Genomic DNA, 22,041 nt, shown 5'->3' on the forward strand with positions numbered 1-22,041 from the left:
AGAGAGAGAGAGAGAGAGAGAGAGAGAGAGAGAGGGAGAGAGAGAGAGAAGAATCATGGTTCCACTGTATAGTAGTAAATACTTCTTCCTCTATCTTCATTCCTGAAATTCATTGACGCAAAGATTTTAATAGAGCAGAGACTCTGTTCTGCCTTTTGCTTTAGTCGGAGCCCCTTTTCATGTTCCCGTACCTGCTCAAGATCATGAGCTCCTTAAGGGAGAATCCAAATTAGCTCTATATCCATAGCCTCTTCATCCTGGAAACAGAACCTGTATTTTCCTTGGGGGAAAAAACCCTCTCTCTACTTCTGCTCATGTGAGTCAGCTGTAATCTTGTGTCCACAGTAACTAGAGCAGAAATGGGCACAGGCCCCCATAGGTCCATTGAGGCTCAATCTGAGGACTTTGGTTTTCTGTGTCAGGAAAAACAACTGTTTTTAAACTGGCATTTCTGAGAGCTTCTGGCTGTCATCTTGCCCCCAAGAGGAGAAAGGATGTAAGTGAACAGGGTCAACACAGAGGAAGGGAAGGCAGAGGGAAGACAGATCCTGGTGACGAAGCCCCAGAAAGGTTCTGTTCCGACTGGAGCAAGTTCTTTGTTCCCCTTCTCTTAGTGGGAACTGAGTTCCTCTCACTTCCAAATGAGAGTCCCATTCAAGGAAGCCTGCCTTCTGTCCCTCACTGCCTGTCACCTGGAGGGTGGCTCCTCTGTGCCTCCACTCTTCCTGGCACTCAGTAGAGAGAACAGAGTCTAGAGAGAGGGTCATGGTAGTGGGGTTGCCACACAAACATATTCCCAGGCCACTGCATTTCCTGGCCAGTGGCAGACACAGACACATGGTCATAGAAGTCTTTAACCAGGACCTGCAAAAGTCTTTAACCAGACAGGCATAGGCATAGAGTAAGGAGAACCAAGAGCAGGAAGAACAGAACTGTGGGAAAGGAGGCCAAGAACAGAAGCGGATCTGGTTGTCTGGGTCAGCCTAAAAGGAGCCCTGGGTTCCAACATCGCGACCTTGGAACTTGCCAGCACATTAACCCAGATTCAGATCCAGAGAGGCCCCTTGTGCAGGACAGTTCTCCAGGTGGCCTTGGGCTGACCCAGTTCTCCCCTTGTTCTCACTTGCAGTTTACAGGAATAGTCATAGAATGGACGGGAAATGCAACATCCTGAGGTAGGAAGGAGCTGACCAGAATAGCTGGGCTCTAGTCCCAAGGTTTCCCCCTAAAACCAGGATGATCTTTAAGGCTTCAGCCATCATATCATCTGGCCCTCCCAGGATAAAAAATGCAGGAGCATTTTACAAAATGGAATCCCTCAGCTGCAGGAAAATCCGAACACACTCAGATGAGTCTCCATCCATCCTGGGTAGCTTTCCTGAGCCCAGAAGGCTGGCTTCTTATCCTTAGGTATTTCTGATACACGATGTTCATCTGTAAGTAATAACTCACACTTTGTGTAAGCTGGGTGTAAATTGTATCTTACTAAAATTGGGCAAGTCATAAAAGTACAGCCCAAAATGCAAGGGGCAGAAGTAACCCTTGTGCAGTAAGCCTGCACAGTGTGTCAGAGTTGAGGGGCTAGAGACATCCTTTCCAGACCCAGGAAGTGATCACTCACCGGGTTGTTGGTGGCACCAGAACTAGAAGCTGGACTGACACTCTTTCCACTGTACAGGAGAAGCAAGGACAAGGTGGCCAAGTGTACTGCTACTGTTGGGGACCCTTAGAGTCAGAGGAGCCACTTCCACCAATCAGCCTTACAGAATCTCCACCAGTGTGAATTCCCCAATGCTCAGGAGATACTGACTAACTGAGTCTGGATCCATTACAAACGTTCTAAATGCCTTTTGTATGTCAAAACCATGGCCCAGGCTCGCCTTGGATGGAGCACAGTGTGGGCAGGATATTTCTAGTTAAAAAGAGTACAGTTCCTTTTGGGAAACGCTTGCTGCAACCAAACAGTTGTCTTTAGCAGCACTGTACCTTAAATAACACCACCACCAACAACAATTATAATGGCAGCTAAGCCGGTATTACCTAATAATTCTGTTTTCTTAGTTTTTATTTTTTATTAATACTTGTTTGCCGTACGTAGTGATCACACTCCCTATGGGGAGTTGGTACATGTATGCTGCATATCTTAATTACTTCTTCACCCGCTTTTCCTCCCTTTTCTTCCTCCTCCCTCCATCTCTTGGTCTCTTTCCCTTTTACAAAAGATCTATCTCCCTTTTTCCTATTATCTATCTTTTATTTTGCTCTTAATTTATATTCTGGGTTTCTCGTACAAGAGAAACCATGTGAGACTTAAGCTTGAGTGTCCGATTTATTTTACTTAAAATTATGGTCTTAAGGGGCATCCATTTCCCTACAAATGACTCAAATTTATGCTTCTTTATGGCAGAGTAGTGCTTCATTTGTGTAAATACATTTTCTTTATCCATTTATCTGCTGATTGACATATGGGCAACTTCCAAGATTTAGCTATTATGAATTATGTTGCTGTAAACATGGGTATGCATGTATCACAGTAATATGATGCCTTTAACTCTTTCAGGAAGATAACTAGAAATGGAATGGCTGGGCTGAATAGAATTTCTAGTACTCTGTACAGATGGATTCACCTGAATCTCACATCAGCTGTAGAAGACAGATATCAGTATTATCCTCATTTTATAGGTGAAAAAAGAGAGGCACAGCAAGGTTAAATAGCTTGCCCTCAATTACCTATCTAGAAAATGGCAGGCCAGGACATAATCCAGTCTGGCTCCAGAGTCCCCACTGATGACCACTGGGCAATACTTCCTCTGGACAGAAAATGGTTAACATAGCAGGCCTGAGACTATGTCCTTAGAAAGGCCTGCTGGAGAACTTGGCCCTTGCCTGGCATCAGGGAAGTTGGATTTGGAGAGCGCCCACTATTCCCTGTACAAGTGGCTCACTTGCCTAAATTGTTTGTGCAAACAATGTGGTTTTATGCAAAACACCTGCTTTCCTGCTGGAAAGTGTAGAATTTGGGTATGTGCCTGCATGCCCAGACCCCAATGAAAACCTCAGACACTGAGACTCTAATGAACTTTCCCAATATAAAACACTTCACAGGGGCAGCCACAATTTGTTGCTGCGGGAACTGAGGTTGTCCTGTGTGACTCTACTGGGAGGGGCCTTGTGGAAGGTTGCACAAAGGTCTCCTTTGGTCACCCCTCAGCCCCTCGGTGAGCCTTTTCCCTTTGCTGATTTTGCTTTGTGTCCTTCTGCTATAATAAATCATAGTTGTGAGTATAGCCATATGCTCAGTTCTATGAGAATTATCAAACCTGGAGATGATCTTGGGAGACCCAATACAACTCAGAAGTCCTAAAGAATGTCATAGACAGTCTCGGCTCATCCGGTATTAGGTGCCATTTTTCTCAGATCCTACTTAGCTGATACATAAGATTGTTTCTCTGGTATTACAGTGTGCCTTAAGTGGTGTGTCCAGAACTGGGCTAGACAGGACCAAGGCTTCAAGATGGCCCTCCCACATCCATCCTGGCTTTGCAGGGCCTCAGATGTGGTCCTTCCACAATCAGTCAGACCAGCAGTGTTACTTCACTTACAGGGAAACTTAGGCTCAGGATGATTGTTTGACTTTCTCAATGACAAGAACCTACGTCTCTTGACTTCTCATCTGGGGGTCACCATTTAATATCTGGCCCAGAGACAGAGCTAGGTCCAATAAGTGGAAAGGGCAGGAAGGACTTGTTGTGACTACAGTTTAAGGAATAATAAATATGCTTTCTGTAATAACGCATGCTCCCAAATCATTCAAAGATAGGTAATGTGCTAGGGATGCTGCACATCCCAAAAGAATCAGACACAGTCCTTGTCCTGTGGTGCCTGCCCCTAGGATGAAACCGTACTTAAGGGACTGAGCTGCCCAACACTGGGACTGCTCAAGCAGAGGCTGGGTGGCTGCCTTCTAGCATCTGACACATGATTTGGTCATTTTATACATACTTGATAATGCCAGGCATGCATCCTGTGTGGACTACTATTTTCTCCAACTTTACTCTATCATTCTCTTCCAAAGAAATCTCAGCCCAGAAAATGTACTGGTGACCAACAGAGAAGACACAGTGGATTTTGAAAACAGATGGCTCCAAGTTTGATCTCAGCTCTACCCCACACTAGCTCTGGGATTCTGGCAAAGTCCATAAACCCTCTGTCTCTGTTATGTGTTCATAACGGGAGCCTGGGAGATGGTATGAAATCTCCACCTTGGTCTGGGCCTGGTGCCCGGCAGGTTGTGCCCTGCCCCCTGCATGCCAAGTGCTGGATGTACCAGTTTTATGAATAGGCCACCTACTTTTCCTTCCTCCCTCCACCAACAGGAAGAAGAATTAGGTTAATTACATTGAGAAGAAATACAAGAGTGTAATAAGGTCTCTAATTCGCATCTTTTGTTAACAAGTTAAATAACTGTAAAAGTTCTTACCCAAATGACATTAAGATATTAATGTATTAAGGTAAGGAGGTCTCCTTACCTTGAGTATATGACAGTTAGTCACTGAAAAAGTCCCAGTTACTCAAGTATGACTTCTTTTATGCAAGAATGGATATAAATTTTACATCATCATTGGAAGTGTTATTTATTAAATGTTTGGGGGGTTTTCCTCCAACTAAGAGCATAGCAACAGGAAAGACCACTTCCGACAGTTGTGTTCCCGGATCCAGGATTCTTCTCCAAGTTTCTCCCTGTTGCATCATTAAAGTCTTTTCATGTTCATAATCGTGTGGAACATATTTATACCACTTAGCAGCATTTGAAAGCTGTATCTCTGATATCATCCTCATACTTGGCCCTCCAGGTGACCCTCTCCTGCTCCTCTCTGGGTCTGTTTCTTCTTCTATAAAATGGAGGGTGTGGACTAGATCAGAGATTTCCAAACCCAGCCCAGTCAACATCATAATCAATGGAGGAGCTTTCAAATATTCAGGTCTCGCCCTGATCTACAGAATAACATGACCCTCCTGAGAGCAGGGTCTGATGATCTGAAGCTAGCAAGACCTTCTGTTGCTCAGGACTCAGTCTCATGTCCAGCCAAGAACCAGCCAGACTAGACTACCTCTCAGTTCCTTCAAGAGTTGAACTTCTGTCTTTTGGATGATGACCTCAGAGAACAGATTCACAGAAATAATTTTAATCATTCCCCAATTTCTAGACATCTGAATCATTTTGCGTTTTCCTAAGTATCCCTCTTTAAATGGGTCATGCTGGCTATCACTTTTCTTGATTCACAGGCATCAGCAGAAAACAAGAGAGAGCCCAAAGGAATGTCCACATCCTAAAGGTCCATTAAAAAGTGATGGATGGCTCCAAATCCAGGCCAGTTTCAAAGGTAGATTTCTCCTGATTCATCTCTCTCTCAGTGATGAAAGGGCAGAACTAGGTAGGTTTGATTTAAATATAACTGATTTAACTCACCAGTCAGGAGAACTTGATTTGACCAATTTTTCTCCTACAAAAGATATGGTCTTTTTTTTTTCAGAAATATAAACTTAAAGCTTCCTTTACAGTTCAGAGACAAATGTGGCTTACCTTCGTGTGTCTCTGTGTGTGTGTGTGAGCAAGAGAGAGAGGAGATTTTATTAGAATCCAAACATCTTGGCAAAGCTGGAAAGATACAGAGGTCACCAAGTTTCCCCTCATCAGACCCCACAGAAGCAGTGAGTGACCTTCTCAGATTGCACTGGGAGCTTGGCAGGACAAGGGGATAACAGCTCTCGAGACCCTGGAGAGCGTTTTTTTCACCATATTCCTCCTTGGCTCCTAGCTTGACTGCGCCTTCCCAGAGACCCTGGGGCTACATAATAAAAATGTCCTTATTATTCTTTTAACTGAAACCAATGGGGCAGTGGGATACAAGCAGCAGCAAGAGAAGGAGAAGGCTTTACATCTGCGGGCTCTGGACTAAGATTTTTCACTTCAACACATGACTCTGTTATAAAGCGCTCCAGCTACTTAAAATTATGTCTATGTTTATGCCTACAGGAAAAATAGACCCGATGGTTAGATTAATAATTCTATTCTCCATTTTCCTAAAGAGTGTTATATTGTTTCAAAAATACAAAGTTTACAACCACATAAATATACAAAGCTCTTGGAAGGGGGAATTTGGAGGCTATCTGGAAGACAAGAATGGTTATTTGCCTTGTTTTACTTCTGCTAAACAATACAACCATCTATTTAGGGTTCTTTTTCTACCAACAAGCATTCACAGCTATGTTAACAAACCTAGGGGGGCATCCATGTGTCTGGATTAGACTGAGGGCAGTAAATACTCTGAAGAAGCATCTGTTGTTATCTCCCCTGACTCTCCTAGTATCCACTGCTGATCTGGAAGCTAATCGGGCGTGGCCTCCTCGCAGTGCCTTTGCCATCTCCACTTTCCATTTATCTGCCCGCCCCCCAGTACCAGGGATCAAACTCGGGTCCTTGCACTTGCGAGGCAGGTGGCAGAACCACTGAGCTAAATCCCCAGCCCTATTTGTTCATTTTTAATTTTTCATGTCTTGGCCCTGTCTCACCAGGAATCAAAATCACCACCTCATTTTAACTAAAGAACACCGTCTCTTGAGTAGCAGTGTCACACAACCAAGCCTGAAGAGACTCCTGGTTCTCCACTTGCTAGCTGAGTGACCCAGGCTAAATTCCTTAACTTCTGTTTAATTTCAGTTTCCCTGTCTTTAATACAGAGATTAAAAGAACAGTACTCATCCTATAGGGTTAACTGAGTTTATTTTTTTTAAAGACTTAAAATTGTGCCTGGCACAGAATATGTACATGTAATTGAAAATTTTTAAAATACCTTTGCTAGCCCAAAAGTTAATGATGTCATCAGCACAAGCCCAGATAGAGGGAAGCACTACAGGACAAATGACCTAGTTTCATCAACAATGAAACTATAAGGAGAAAAAAAGAGAAATGGAGGAGGGAGAGGAAAATGGAAACTTCAGATTCAAAGATGCCCTTAGAGGTATTTGTGCACCCATGTTTATAGCCTATTACTCCCAGCAAACAAAAGGTGGAAACAACCCAGGTGCTCACTGACAGATGAATGGACAAACAGGTTGTGGTATGTAAATACAACAGAATATTAATTCAGCCTTAAAAAGAAGGAATTTCCAGGTCATGCTACAACATGGATGAACCATAATGCCATGAACACAAGCAGGTCACAAAAAAGACAACAACTCTACGATTCCTCTTACAGGAGATATCTAGAGTAGTTAAATTCACACAAACAAAAAGCAGAATGATGACTGCCACACCCTGGGGGAAGTGGGTGGGGAGTTAATACTGAATAGGTATGGAATATGTCGGAGATGATGAAACAGTTCTAGAGATGGACGGCTGTGATGACTGCATAGCAGTGTGAATGGCTTAGTGCCACTGAACAGTACACTTAAAAATGGAAAATCTTATGTATTTTTATCACAATTTTTTAAAAAGATGCTTAAGAGATATCTCAACCAAGCTGGGCATGGTGGTGCATACCTGTAATCCCAGCACTCTGGGAGGCTAGGACAGGAGGACTGCAAGTTCAAGCCCCACCCGGGGAACTGAGAAACTTAGCGAGACTGTATCACACTAAGAAATTTTTTTAAATGGGATGAGAATGCAGCTCAGTGCAAAGGCTCTGGGTTCAGTCTCCAGTACCACAAAAGACAGAGATAATCTCAATCAACCCACAATGTGTGAACCTGATTCAATAGCAAACTTAAAAATTTATGACATTTATGAGACAATTGGAAATCTGAACCTTGATTGGATATTTATGATATTAAAGAATTAATGTCGGTTTTTTATTAGGTGTGATAGTGGTTTTTAAGAGCCCTTATCTTTTAGAGGTACAAATGGAAATATTTATAAATAAAACCATGTAATGTGTGAGCTTAGTTTCATAATAACAGGGGAGTGGAGAGAGAAAATGAAGATAACCATAAAACAAGATTGGCCATGCGGTGATCATCATTAAAGGTGGCTAAGGGGCAGACAGGGTTCCTTATATTATTCTGCCTACTGTACATTTGTGAGTTTCCATAATAAAAAAAGGTCAAACATTTTATCATCAGAGAAAAACCTGTTAAAATTATCTGTATTAGCTCTGTTCTTAAAGGCCTGCATGGATCCTGGCACACCACTGATTTTGGTAACTACATTATAGTTTAGTCTGCTAAGTTCCAGCTAACTCTGGCTTCAGGACCTAAAGACTATGGAAGCCATGTCTCCCTCTAGACTCTGTTCCCTTATGGATTCCCTTCCTGTTGCTCATTCATCTAAGGTACTATCGTAGTAAAAAAACTCATCATTGCTGAGTACTTTCCAAAAGAAATTATCCCCATTTCACAGGTGAGGATACAAAGTCCCTGAAAGTTTAGAGACTTGCTCAAGCCAACAAGTAGGGCTTCGACCTGGACCTGTGGTTCTATTTCTCCTCTTCCACACTCTAAGCAGCCCCTCTCTCCTGGTCCCAGCTTCCTTGAGTCCTACAACAGCTTTGCCTTCTTGCACATCTGCCTCTTCTCTGCTCTCCTTCAAAGTGAATTTCTTACAGATCTTCCTCAGAGAGGCTACCACCTTCCTCCAGCCTTTGGCCAGTGAGTGTGATTCACTCTCATTCCCAGCCTTCATTCTGGGTCACTGGTCCTCTCCCAGGTCTTGCAGGTTAGAGAGCTCCATCAGTAAGCCTTACCATTGCCACCAGCGGCCCTGGGTCTGACAGTCAGGTTTCACATCATGGTTCTCAAAAGCAGTAGTCTCAAGCCCAGGTACACACTGAAATCATCAGTGAAGCTTTCAAAAACTCCAGTGCAGGGCCCACCTAACTGGCATGGAGTTGTGTTTAACTCTTCAGTTAGTTCTAAAGTGTGGCCAGAGTTGTGGGCCACAACCTCACAGGTGATAACAGACGGAACTCTTCTCCTGTTTTAAATGAATGACTGAAACAAAATTAACCTTAGTATAAATATAACACATCAATGGACTCATATTAAATACTGGTTGAAAAGGCAGATTACATTAGAGTACAATGTAAAGAAATGCAACTTCCAAGTTCCCCAGGTAGAATTAGGTATCAGCATCTGTCACCTTTTTACCTACATCAGACCTGAAACAGATTTCTAACTTCTTTCAGGGTATCAATTCAGAAGCCACCAGGAAAGGATAACTTCTTGCTGTCCCTGTGGTTGGTAGCACAGCCTTTCCCTGACATCCTAAAGGGATGTCTCAAAGGTTTTTAGTGTCAAGGCAGGTGTGTAGGCATGCGTGTACACACACACGAATGCCCACATACACACACCTAAACTCTACTATGTCTTCTCAATAGCCTGGCAAGGCCATGGAAAATATGAGTCATCAGAATCATGAACAGCTCCAACTATCTCTTTACCTACTCAGAGGGAAAGAGGACCCATACATAATGCTGTCCTATAGCTCATGGAGAAACTGAGCCCTAAAATGTGTTGCATGTGTGGCATGCCAGATATGATCTCTACAATGCTCATGCCATATTTCCCCACCCACCCCCAAACAACAGAGTGAGCCAGGATCTTTACTCTTATTTCACCCATGAGTAAACTGAGGTCTGGTGAGATTAGCCATTTGCTTGGGTCATAAAAGCTCATCAGGGTTATGTGGCATTTATTTTCTGATTTTCAGTCTCAAATTTCTGTGGTCTTTCCCTCTCAAGGCCAAGACCCTCTCTCCTAGACCAACACAACATGGGCAGACACAGAGCCTGAGGCACTGCAGAAAATAAACCTTTCAGGCGGCAATGGGGGTGCTTGTATCAAAAGGCAGTTGTTGGTGCCCTTCCTTCACCAGCGGCAGTGCCCTCTGCACTTACTCAGGTCCATCAAGCCCTCCTTACTCCTAGTGTGCTATTTGTCCGAATGTCTGTCTCATGAATGAGCTCATTTGAGGGCCCAAGACAAGAAGGATAGACATGTGTTTTCTTCCTCACCATTCATTCATTCAACAAATATATAGTGAGGCCTTCTTGTGTGCCACACACTAGGGGCTCAACAGTGTGTTAATGTGGAGTTTCCATACCAGCAGCAAGAATAAACTACATGAGTGCAATGAACAAGCACAGAGGGTCAGCCACGAAGAACAAAGCACAGAGGAAGCAAGCTGAAACTGGAGGGAGGCTCCTTAGAGGTAAGGTCAGCAGTGGGGTTCACTACAGGGCAGGAGGGAGGACTATGGAGTACGTCTGTGAAGATGTGAAACAGGTAAGGCATTCTTGGGTGTGCAAGGAGAGGAGCTGAAAACTCATGTCTACATGCACACCTGCATGTCCTCATTAAGCAAGATGAATGGATAAACTGTGATAGAGCCAGGGGAATATTACTCATTGTTAGAAAGAAATCATCAGGCCATGGAAAAATGGGGGAGGGATGGCTTTCTTTCTTTCTTTCTTTCTTTCTTTATTTCCTTCTTTCTTTCTTTTCCCCAGGACTGAGGATTGAATCCAGGGCCTTCACAATGAGCGCCATCTCCAGCCCTGTTTTCTATTTTATTTTATTTATTTATTTTAATTTTGACACAGGGTCTCATTGTTACTAAGTTGCCCCAGCCGAGCTCAAATGTGCAATCCTCCTGCTTCGGCTTCCCTGAACTTTAAATATATATCATGAATTGTGAAAGAAGCCAGTTAGAAAAGGCTACCTGCTGCATCCTCCCCATGATACGGCCAACCAGAAAAAGCAAAAGGGGAGACAATAAAAAGGTCAGTGGTTGCCCAGGGGTTGGGGAGGGATGAACAGGTGGAGCACAGAGTGTTTAGGACAGTAGGGCTACTGTGTATGACACTTGGATGGTACATATATGTCTAAACATTTCTCCAAACTCATAGAGTGTGCAACAGCAAGAGTGAATTTGACCGTGAACTACGGGCTCTGCGTGATAGTGAAGTGTGGGTGGAGGCTGCATGTACACGCTGGTGGTGGATGCTGAAAGTGGCGGAGGCTGGCCGCGTGGGGACAAGGGGCATATTCCCTCCTCTCAGTGTTTCTGTGAACCTGCATCTGCTCTGAAAATTAAGTCTTCAAAAGAAAAAGAAATGGGTACAGAAGTTAGGGTTTAGAGAGCAAGAGGACTGCAGAGTAAGAGGTAATAGTGGTGATGTCCGTGCAGAACGTTAAAAGTGATGCTGAAGACCTTGATCTTTATCAGAAGGGTGATGCAAAGCCCCTGGGATCCTGAGCATTAGACTTAGTTTTGAAAACAACAGCTGGCTGGGAGGGGGGCAGCGTGGAAAGAGAGACAGGCAGAAGGCCAGAGCCATGGCCTGTGAGCAGGACTCTGGTAGACCAGTGTGGGTGTGGCTGAGGCCGGGAGAAGAACATGGATCCACAAGGTACTAGGATGGATACATGAATACGGGAGTGGGCTAACCCTAAGCCTCTGGTCTGCAGAAATGGGTGGATGATGGGGTGGGTGGTGAGGAGTGGATCCCGACTTTGATTATGTGGCTCCCTGCAGGACTGAGACACAGAACCGAAGCAGCAGCAGTCACAACCAACAGGCCTCAACCCCAGGCTAGACCCAGCTTTTTGTTACTACCTTATCGTAAAAAGAAGGGAGAAAAAGGAAAAAAAGAGAGTCGAATTGGTATTTTGAGTAATAAGTGGGCAAGTACTTCAACATTTAATTTCTATGTCACTAGTTTCAAAACTCACTTTAAAACCTTCCTATAATCTTACCAGGTTTACGTACACTGACATTATAACACCCAAATTATTTCTTATCTAAAAATAATTACCCCATATGTTGCTTTGCCTGAAAAAGTGTTGAGAGAAAGTATTGGCAAGGAATATTTTTCCATTGCCAAAGAACAGGGAGCCAATTACCAGTTGTGCCTTAACTCATTTCTCCCATTCTTAAGAAACCCCATTGAAGGAGAGCTGTGTTCCAAGGCCACTGAGGAACAAAGGTGTCCCGAGAAGAGGGCAGAGCACTATGAAGGGACTATGGGAAATGTGCAATTTGCGGAGATCCGGAGGACAGACTGCCATTTGGGAGGCCAGTCAGCAGGCAGCTGGGTAGGGAGGCTGGCCAGAGTCACGTAGGTCCTTCATCCTGGGTTGGAGGTTGCAAACTGATAGCTCTTACTATATCCAAACTTAAAATATATTTTATTTGAAGCACACAGCACTATTTTTAAAATCTGAGATTACATTTTTAAAATCCACATTTCTAGCTTGTGCTAAAAAATCAGTAGATCTGGCTAAACTGGATTAGTTACATTCCCTCCTGATGGAAAGAACTCTCCCACCTGCTGCAGTCCATTTCTCCCCACCATTCCAGTGTTACCCAATTCTAAGTGTCAGATGACATTTATCATTGCAATTATGGAGTTGTTTTCCTTATGGTGAAGAAATATTTCTCTGCAAGCATGTCTCTATGAAAAGTGGAAAAACAAAACATGAACCAACAGGATTGTATGCTTCCAAGAAAAATAGAAGGAGCACATTTTTTAATGGCATTAAAATCTATTCCTACAGATGTAATTCACAGTGTGTGCATGTCAGTCCCCCACTCCCCACCTGCTCTCTAAGTGCATTTTCATTGTCTGTGATGTTCTGGCTGGCCCCAGTTTGCAAGCGCTCACGGCACTCAGGCCCCAGGCCAGAGACAAAGACATAAGGCAGGGACCTAGTTTAGGGGAAAGGAATAAGAAGGCATGGTCACACAAAGGCCCATACTCAGTTATTAGAACCAGGATCCAAGGTGAGGGCCAAATCTGCAGTCTAAACAATAATGATTCTGATGATGACAGTCACTGACTAAGCACCGACTGTGTGCTAAGCAGCACACAAAGTGCTTCACATATCTTCCATTTAAATCATGTTATAGGCAAGAAATCTGAGACTTGAAGAAGTTAAGTTATTCACCTCTAATCTTGTGATTGATAAGCCAGAAGGCAGGATTCTAAGACCAGAATCCACAGCTCGCCACCAAAGACAGTTTCCAATTGAGATACATATCAGAATCAAAAGACATGTAGAAATGCAGATGCCTGGACCCACTCCCACTCAGTAATCTACAGTGAAGTCCAGCTTATTTATGTTAAAAATCCCCAGCTGCCCCACATGTACAGCCTCAGTACGGAGTCGCCACCACATCACATTTTGAAGGAACGAGTGCTGGAGTGAACTGGATAACACAAGCGTACAAGGGGCTCACTTCCCTATTAGGTGCTGTCACAGGGACCTGTGTTATAGCAGTCACTCCGCATGCACACAAGTGCCTGTTCCAATCCATCACCCTGTCAACCCTACAAAGGCGGAACCAGGGTCTGTCACACAGAAAGCAGGCCTTATTCAATGGGGCATCCTAAAAGATGGCTCTGCCAAGAACCCAGCAAAATTCTCCTTCAAAAGAGGGTTTTCTCCCCAGAGCTGTGTGTACAGAGAACTTTGTTCAAGTAATTCAGGAAGAAGAAAGTCCTGGACTGGGGGTCGGGGGACAACATGTGACATCACAAATGTCATGTAACAGCTATGGCTCGGTGATCACAATCTACATTAGTACAAGTTGTAGGAGCCTAACTCACCCAGGAGACTATTGCCAAGGCCAGTAAGAAACAAAGAAAGCAGGCAAGGGCTTTGGGCAGCATGAGAGATGCCATGTCCTGAATCTTAAGGCTTTCCTTAGGAGAATTGTTCTTCCACATAATCAAAGCCGATTTATTCTCCCTCTGGCAAAACACTCCAAGCCTGATCACATGAAAAATTCACTTTATAAAGCTGTAGCAGTGGTATTATCTCAACCAAGAAAAACTACCATACCTCTTGTGAAAAGCTGGGGTGCTTTAAATATTAGGAATTCATCATATGGATCGTGTATATGGTCTTGCTCTGGCCGCTAGGAAGCATAGGCCCAAAATTTCTAACATTTTTACCAATTGTTCAAGTCAGGCCTATGTGGTAAACATTTTATTATTTGCAAACCATATGGGTTTTGTCACAAATTTTTATAATAATTCTTTTTAAAAATGTAATAATTCTTAACTCACAGGCTTTAACAAAATAGGTACTGTAGTTTGTTGATATATGGTGTAGATTAAAAACTATGTTAAACTAACATCAAAAATAGCCATTATTAAAATTATGGTGTATATTCTTTAACATGTTTTATGTGCCTATTTTCATGAAAATTGGATTACATTATATGTACTATTTTGTGACTTTTTTCCCTTTACTAATTCACTAATATTTTTCTATGTCAAAATTGGATTCATGGAATACTGTATAAATATGATATAGATATATCAATATTTATTCAACCAATCATTTCTTCTAAACATTTAGGATGTTTCCTATTTTTATTTGTAGATAATTCTCCAACCACTATCTTAGAAAAAAGTCCTAGAAGTGGATTTTCTACATCAAAAGATATATATTTTAAAGTCATCCAATAAATATTCTCTGATAACCTTCCAGAAAATTTATACTGATTTACACATTTCTATCAGCAGTATGAAAATACCTGCTTCCTTAATCCTCAACAATGGGAATCGTGATTTCTTTTCACCAATCTGGTAAATAAAAATGGTACTTGTTGCCTTAATTTTAATTTCTTTGATAGCTAGGTTATATATTTCTAATAATTGCATTTATTCTTCGGCAAATTTCTTGTTCAAGTGTGAATTAGTATCTAGTTGCTGCATTAACAAATTACCTCAAATTCAGAGTCTTAAAACCACACAAATTTATTGGTGGTAGAGATTATAAATCCAAGAGGAGTCTTACGGGGCTAATGTCAGGATGCTGGCAGGGGTGTTTCATTTTGGGGTCTCTGAAAGGAAAACCCTTGCCTTTTCAGCATTTAGAGGCCCTTGCATTCCTTGGCTCATGAACATTTCCTTGTATCACTCAAACGTCTAGATTCTATTCTCCAGCCTTCCAGCTCTCACTCTGACCTCCTTCACCTCTATGGTAAGGACACTTACTTGACATCAGGCCAGCCTGGATGATCCAGGATGCTCTTCCCATTGCAAGCTGTACTGGTGATTAAACTCAGGGGTGAACTGGTGACTGCGCTCAGCTCTACCACTGACCGACATCATCCCCAGCCCTTTTGATTTTATTTTTTATTTTAAGACAAGGTCTCACTAAATTTTCCAGCTGGGCTTGAACTTGTGATCCTCCGGCCTCAGCTTCCCACAGTGTTGGGATTATAAACATGCACCACCACACTGGGCTTCTTCAGGCAGCCATTGTTAAGCTTACACAGTGGGTCCTTTTTCAATTGTTTCTTAGCGTGGTCATCACTTTCTTATTTTTCCTTGAGTGCATCAGAGATATTTTTACTACCATAGTGGAGGCTATAGTGCACTGCCCAGATCTCCCCTTTGGGACCAGGTAGGTACTCTCCTAGCTGGTGCGAGTGTTGGCTACCAGTAGCTCACAGATGAGTCTCTTCCCAGAAACTGCTCTGGGCTGAAGGAGCTAGTCTGCCCTTGGCCGTGCTCCCTGCCTGGAAGGCCTGGCCTGCCTCAGGACAGCCCCACTGGTCCCTGTAGAATTGGCTGTGGCTCCTCCAGCAGCTGCCTTGATACTCAACTTCTCCCTCTGTACAGTCCAGCTCCTCTCACTCCCTTACCAGTGTTATCCCTAACAGGCCTTGCCAGCAAAACTTCTTGCATGTGAATGTCAGCGTCTCAGTTTTCCAAGGAACTCAAGCTAAGGAGCCTGCTTCAGAAATAGTGCTGAGAAGTGGAATCTAATGGGTTTTAGAGCCAGCACTAAGAATCCTGCCATTGGTGGTAGGTGGAGCATGCACAGCCACGGCATACTGAAGCAGTGAGTGTTAAAACTGTAACCAAGGCCACCTGGACTGGACTATGGCCAGGGAGAGGTCTGAGGGAAGCAGCAATTATAAGGAATCAAGAATCAGATGGCCATGGCTGGGTACAATTGAAGTGCTGGCAGTGGTGACCCACTCTTCCCTAATGCAGGCTACTAATATCTCCTGGCTCAAAGAAGATGCAAACACTGTGCCTACTCCCAAGGTTTGTCCCCTTCTCACCTTTCCTGACTGCCAGAGTCAAGCCACAGACCAGAGAAACCAAAACAGGGCTTACAGAAAGCCAACAGGTGATTCACACAAAAGCTGCAGGGTCCAGCAAACATGCAGCAATGAGCCAAGAGGTGATACCTGTACTTGGATTCTGAGATGAAGCATAAAGTTGATGAAGGCCACATTTATCATGATAGAAGAAGCCTCTTGCCATACAGGGTAAAATACCCATAAGCATCCCAGAAGGTGTTGGCAAATGGCTCTTACACTAACTGGAGGAGAAATGCCAGAATTTGGGGGATAACAGCCAACGATGGAATCACAAAGCTCATGAAAGTGTGCAGAGTAGAGAGGATACAGCACCCAGCCAGGAGACCATGTCAGGTGTGGCTAGGTAGGCATAGATCAGGAGCTCCAGCACTGTGTGAAGACAGTGCTAGCTCTCCTCCGTGGGCCATGCTGATAGTAAAAAGCACTGTCACAGAACTGGCCTTCCTGACAGAAGTGGGGAAGACTGAAGCCCAAATAATAAGAGGTCAGACAGCAGTTGGTGGGCCAGGTCCATTTAGGGCTACACAGATGTTCAGGAGAACACAGTGTTCCTCAGGGAAGGAGAGATGAACAGCATTACTAATTTGCACAATCAAAAACTGAAAACTGGCAGTGGATGATCAAAGCTGAGTTGGTGGCATGTACCTGTAGTCCCAGGTACTGGGGAGGCTGAGCCAGGAGGGTCACCTGAGCTCAGGAGTTCAAGGCCAGTGTGGACAATATAGCAAGATCTTATCTCAAAAAAAAAAAAAAAAGATAGGAAGGAAGGACCTGAGCTCAGGAGTTCAAGGCCAGTGGGGACAACATAGCAAGATCTTATCTCAAAAAAAAAAAAAAAAGATAGGAAGGAAGGACCTGAGCTCAGGAGTTCAAGGCCAGTGGGGACAACATAGCAAGATCTTATCTCAAAAAAAAAAAAAAAAGATAGGAAGGAAGGACCTGAGCTCAGGAGTTCAAGGCCAGTGGGGACAACATAGCAAGATCTTATCTCAAAAAAAAAAAAAAAAGATAGGAAGGAAGGACCTGAGCTCAGGAGTTCAAGGCCAGTGGGGACAACATAGCAAGATCTTATCTCAAAAAAAAAAAAAAAAGATAGGAAGGAAGGACCTGAGCTCAGGAGTTCAAGGCCAGTGGGGACAACATAGCAAGATCTTATCTCAAAAAAAAAAAAAAAAAAAAAGGAAGGAAGAAAAAAAGAAAAGAGGAGATGATCAGGAGGCTGAAGACAGATGTCCACTAAAAAATGTCATGAGCCTTTGTCAAGTTTATGGGACACACCAGGAACCTAAATACTTTATATAGGTAACCATAACCTTAGAAAGGAGAAACACCAGACTTTTTAGGGATTGTTAAATTCAGGATCTGAGATGGTATTGATACTGGGACACCAACCAGCACCATGATGCCCCCCACACACTTAAAATGGATTTATACACAGCCCCAGTAGTAGCTGGCCTGGGTAGACCCTCTGGCCTGGGTCCAGGTCATAATGAGTCTTTAAGGTCCACAGCCACCTGCCCCAGTTCCCAAATGCATGATTGGAAAGGCCATGCTTGAGAGTTGGCAAACACCCACATTGATTCTTTCGCCTGTGGAATAAAAGCAATCATGGTGAAGAAAGCCAAGTGGAAATTTCTGGAACTGCTTCTCCCACCTCCTTAGTCAAGATCCCAAGTCAACAACAATATGGCACCCTGCTAGGGGTGGGAAGAAACAGGCAGGAAGATTCAAAGAATAAAAGGCCAGCGATCTCCATCATATTTGCATTTAATTCCCCAGCCTAGCCCCTTAAAATCAGATAAATCCTGGTGGGTGACAGTGAACTAATGCAAACTCAACCAAGTAGCACTCCCTTTATACTCCTAATGCCAGAGTATATATCTGCTAGACTTGGTTAATAAGGCCTCAGGTACATGGCAGGGGGACATCAAACTGGGAAATCCATTGTTTTCCATCCCATGAGGAAGGAGCTGTCTGCACTAACGTCAGTACGCATTTATGGTCCTTGTCCAGGACTATGTTAATTCCTTCATTCTTTGTTAGAGTCCAAAGAGACTTGGACTATCTGGGCATTGAACAGAATATTAGTGGTCTTTATCTCAATGACTTCATGTTAGTTGGGCCAGCTGAGCAAGAAAGGGCAAAATATACTTGTCATGAAACCCAGAAGGAACTGGACAAAGTCCTCAAAGATTTGCAGGCCTACCACTATGTCAGTGAAGAGTTTGGGAAGTCAATGGTCTGAAACAGGCTGAAATAGTCTCTCTCCAAAGGAAAGAACTAATTCTGCATCTTGCACTTCCCAACACTAAGAAGGCCTCTTTAGGTTCCAAAAGCAGCATATTTCACACTTGAGAATACTGCTCTGACCCATTTGCTGACAGGCACAGAATGCTACCAGCTGTGAGTAGATCCCAGGGCAGAAAAGCTCTCTGTAACAGGTCCAGGCCGGGGCCCAAGCAGGCCCAACAACTCAGCCATATGACCCAGCAGACCCCACAGTACTAGAGGGACCTGGTAGGAGAAAAACACCATGTGGAGTTTGTGTTAAGCCTGAATAGGAGAATCACAACACAGACCCTAGGGTTCTGGAGCGAGGCCACACCATCTGCAGCAGAGAACAATGTGCCATTCGGAAGCAGCACTTCATGTGCTCCCAAGCCCTGGTGGAGACGGAGTGTCACCTCCCACTCAACAGAGCTGCTCAAACTTCTTGCACTGCTGAGCATCCAACCTGACGGCAATGCAGACCAAACCTGACCTCCCATATGGCTCAACCTTGAGGCATCCAACCGGCCTCCTGCAGACAGTAGATTCCATCAAACACCTCAATCTCAGAAAGTGGAGTCATGCAGCTTGGCTGTAATGGACACACAGATATGGGTTTACCTGTCCCATCCCTGGAGCCCTTGCTAGGCCAGTATCTGACGGCTTACAGAATGTTTAACTTACTATGTAACATCACCTCAAACCAAGACACCTACATCACAGCAGAGGGGTGTGGCAGTGGACACGTGACTATAGGGTCCACTAGTCCTGTCACAGACTGAATCACCCAGAAGGTCTCACCCTGCCACAGTGGTAAAAAGCCCTTTTTTGAGACTCAGAGGCCAGCTTAGAGATAACTCCAATAGGAGGGGGACTACAATCCAGGATAGAACCTAACAAACCTAAAGGAAAACAAAATGAACTATTATTGTATTCTGCTGTGTCCTCACAGGTATACATGTAGGCCTGGGACTCACCGCCAGAGGCAGAAACGGCTGGCCCCACCTGGCTCTCTTGCAGTGACCTACATGGAGAAAAAGTGTTTCTGATCCAGGCAACTTCAGGCACAGGGTCTAGAGCAGCTTTGTCCCAAAAGAACTCACTGTGACCACAGAACACTCCTGTTACCACACTGTCCAATACAGGAGCTACAGTCACACATAGCTACTGAGTACCTGAAATGTGGCTAGTGGAGCCGAAGAACTTAGTATTTATTTAATTGAAATTTAGAGTTACTCATGGCTAGTAGCTACTGTGCCAGCCAGCACAAGTCAAGGTTCTGATTCCAAGAGAGAACACTTTCAATATGGGATAACAGTAGGAGTCCCATTAAAATTTAATGACTACTTGATCACTTCATACCCACTGTGCCATGATCCCAGCAGGCTAGGGGAGGAGCCTCCCCTGGGGTAGGGCTGCTCTTTTGGGAGTGGGAAGATAGTGTGTTTGGTGCAGCAGACATGGTCTGCAAAGAACATGGGGCTTCACGGACCAGGAGCTCAGAGCCCTCGTTCTATCCAGCAAGGCATCTTGGTCAGCAGAGATGCTGAGGCCTACAGCACAGAAAACAGAGGAGAGAGCATGAGCACTTGATGTCCCCCATGACCAGCTACAGAGGCAAGGGCTATAGTTTGCCTTACTAACTTCCTCTTATAAGTTTCCAGGAAGAGACCACAGGAATATTCCCGTGGAGTGAACTTACTACGTGAAGGAAATGCATATATTTTGCAAGGGGTAGACGCTGCACTGCACTGCCCAGATGCCTCCCTGAGGAGCCAAGCTGCTGTTGCCTCACAGCCAGCCCTCATCAGGAACTGCCCTCAGCCAAGAGAGCTCTGCCCAAGTTTGCCTCTCTCCCAGGGGATAGCCCAGATGCAGTAACTATTTGACCTAGGGTGTCTAGACCTGGCGCCGTTGCCTTAATTCAGGACACATCAGAGTGGTTCTCTTGGGCTAGGATTCCCTATGACATCCACTGAGACCTTTTGCAGTTACATGAAGTGTGACAACCCCACTTCGTAGCCTGCTTCATCCTGCCTCCCTCTTTTCCTCAGGTGGTGTGCCAAGAGCGCCCCTGCCACGTCATCTCATGCCTGCAGATCTCTGCGTGGAGTCTGGTTCCTGAGAAATCCACCTAAGTGTGTAGGTTGCACATATTTGCCCTAGTTTTATTTACTATTATAGTGGATACTGCAGGATCCGCCCAATCCCCCTCTGCTGGGATCGTCTGCTATTTATTCCCCAGCTGTTGACTGCTCCAAACAAAGCCCTCTCCTGGAATTTACCTTGGTCTCAGGGAACTCTCTCCTGCCAGAAGGCAGCCTGTGGCCAGTAACCAGCTGGTACAGGGAAGCAGGAGCCAGGCCCACGCCCCCATTAGGACAGTCTTGCGTGGCCCTCCAGCTCCAGGCTCCCTGGGCTCAGCGTTAGTAACAGCTGAAACGCAATGCTGGTAGATTCCGTGCCTGCTCACTCCTTCAGCCCTCCCTCCTAAGCCCTTCCCAGTAAACCTTATGCACAAGGTTCCCCATCTCAGAGCCTGCCTCATGGAACCCAAGATAACATAGTCATGGCTTTGATTTTTAGCCATTTTAAATCTTTCAATTCAAATCTAACAGTCATTTTTTGCAGGGGAGGGTGCTACCTCTTGGAATCATGTATTGACGATCCTACAGTCCTGTGCTTGTATTAGCAGCCACTGCTACTACTTTTGTGCCTTTTTCACACAGCAATCTAAACCTGGAAATCATTTTGTTCTGTGATATGTAAGTTCTTAGGTAGCCACTATTTTAAACATGTGTATTCCTTTTTTGTGATAAAAATGCAGATAATATAAGATTTACACATTAACCATTTTAAAGCATACAACTCAAATGCATTAAATTCATTAGTAACTGTTATGAAGTGATCCCATTATAATCATCTCCACAACTTTTTCATCGTCACAAACTAAAATTCTGCACCTGTTCAACACTTCTTTCTCCCTTCCTCCAGCTCCTGGTAACCACTATTCTACTTTTAGTTTCCATGAATCTTCTTATACCAGGTACGTCATATAATTAGAATTTTGGAGAAACTGCCACACTTTTTCCCACAGTGCCTGTGCCACTGTGCCAATTTACTTCTAACAATGCAAGTAAGTTCCAGTTTCTCCACATCCTCAGCAATTCCATGGTGTTTTGATCTACAGCTCACTAATGATGCAACGATATTGAGCATCTCTTCATGGACTTATTGGCAATTTGTCAGTCTGCTTTGGAAAAATGTCTATTAAAGGCCTTTGTCCATCTTTAACTGAGTTGTTTTAATATTTTAACATTTTTAATGTGAGAAACTAGTTGAAAAACTTTGCCTTTTGTTGAAAAACTTAAGGTTTTCATGATCATCTCATATATTTTAAATTATTGTATTTATTTGGGCATGCTTTTGGAAGTTCTTTTCTGCTTCACTGATGTCTTTCATTTTGGTTATAGAGAACACTGTTTTGATTAATATCTTTTATAAATCATCCTAACTGCTGATTTTTTTAAATTTTAGGCTGGCTTAATTTAGTTTAGGAAGAAGGAAGAATATTAATACTATAAACCTTAATACTTAACATATTATTGAGTCACCATTACACAAATACGTGTGCAGCAGTCTTTCTG

General features: G+C 43.9%; 1 protein-coding gene and 1 long non-coding RNA gene across 2 annotated transcripts in view; both read right to left on the reverse strand.

Annotated features, from left to right (window-relative positions):
* Positions 1 to 19,055, reverse strand: part of LOC104855517 — a 33,978-nt gene extending 14,923 nt beyond the window's left edge. The window contains exon 1 of the long non-coding RNA XR_778430.2: positions 19,016 to 19,055. This is a non-coding gene — a long non-coding RNA (uncharacterized LOC104855517). The remainder of the gene's footprint in view (positions 1 to 19,015) is intronic.
* The window catches only part of Gabbr2 (gamma-aminobutyric acid type B receptor subunit 2), a 364,313-nt gene that overhangs the window by 310,415 nt on the left and 31,857 nt on the right, over positions 1 to 22,041 (reverse strand). The window lies entirely within an intron of this gene.

This window comes from Fukomys damarensis, unplaced genomic scaffold, assembly GCF_012274545.1.
Source record: "Fukomys damarensis isolate Sample0158 unplaced genomic scaffold, DMR_v1.0_HiC HiC_scaffold_36, whole genome shotgun sequence".
In the NCBI taxonomy this organism is placed as follows: Eukaryota; Metazoa; Chordata; class Mammalia; order Rodentia; family Bathyergidae; genus Fukomys; species Fukomys damarensis.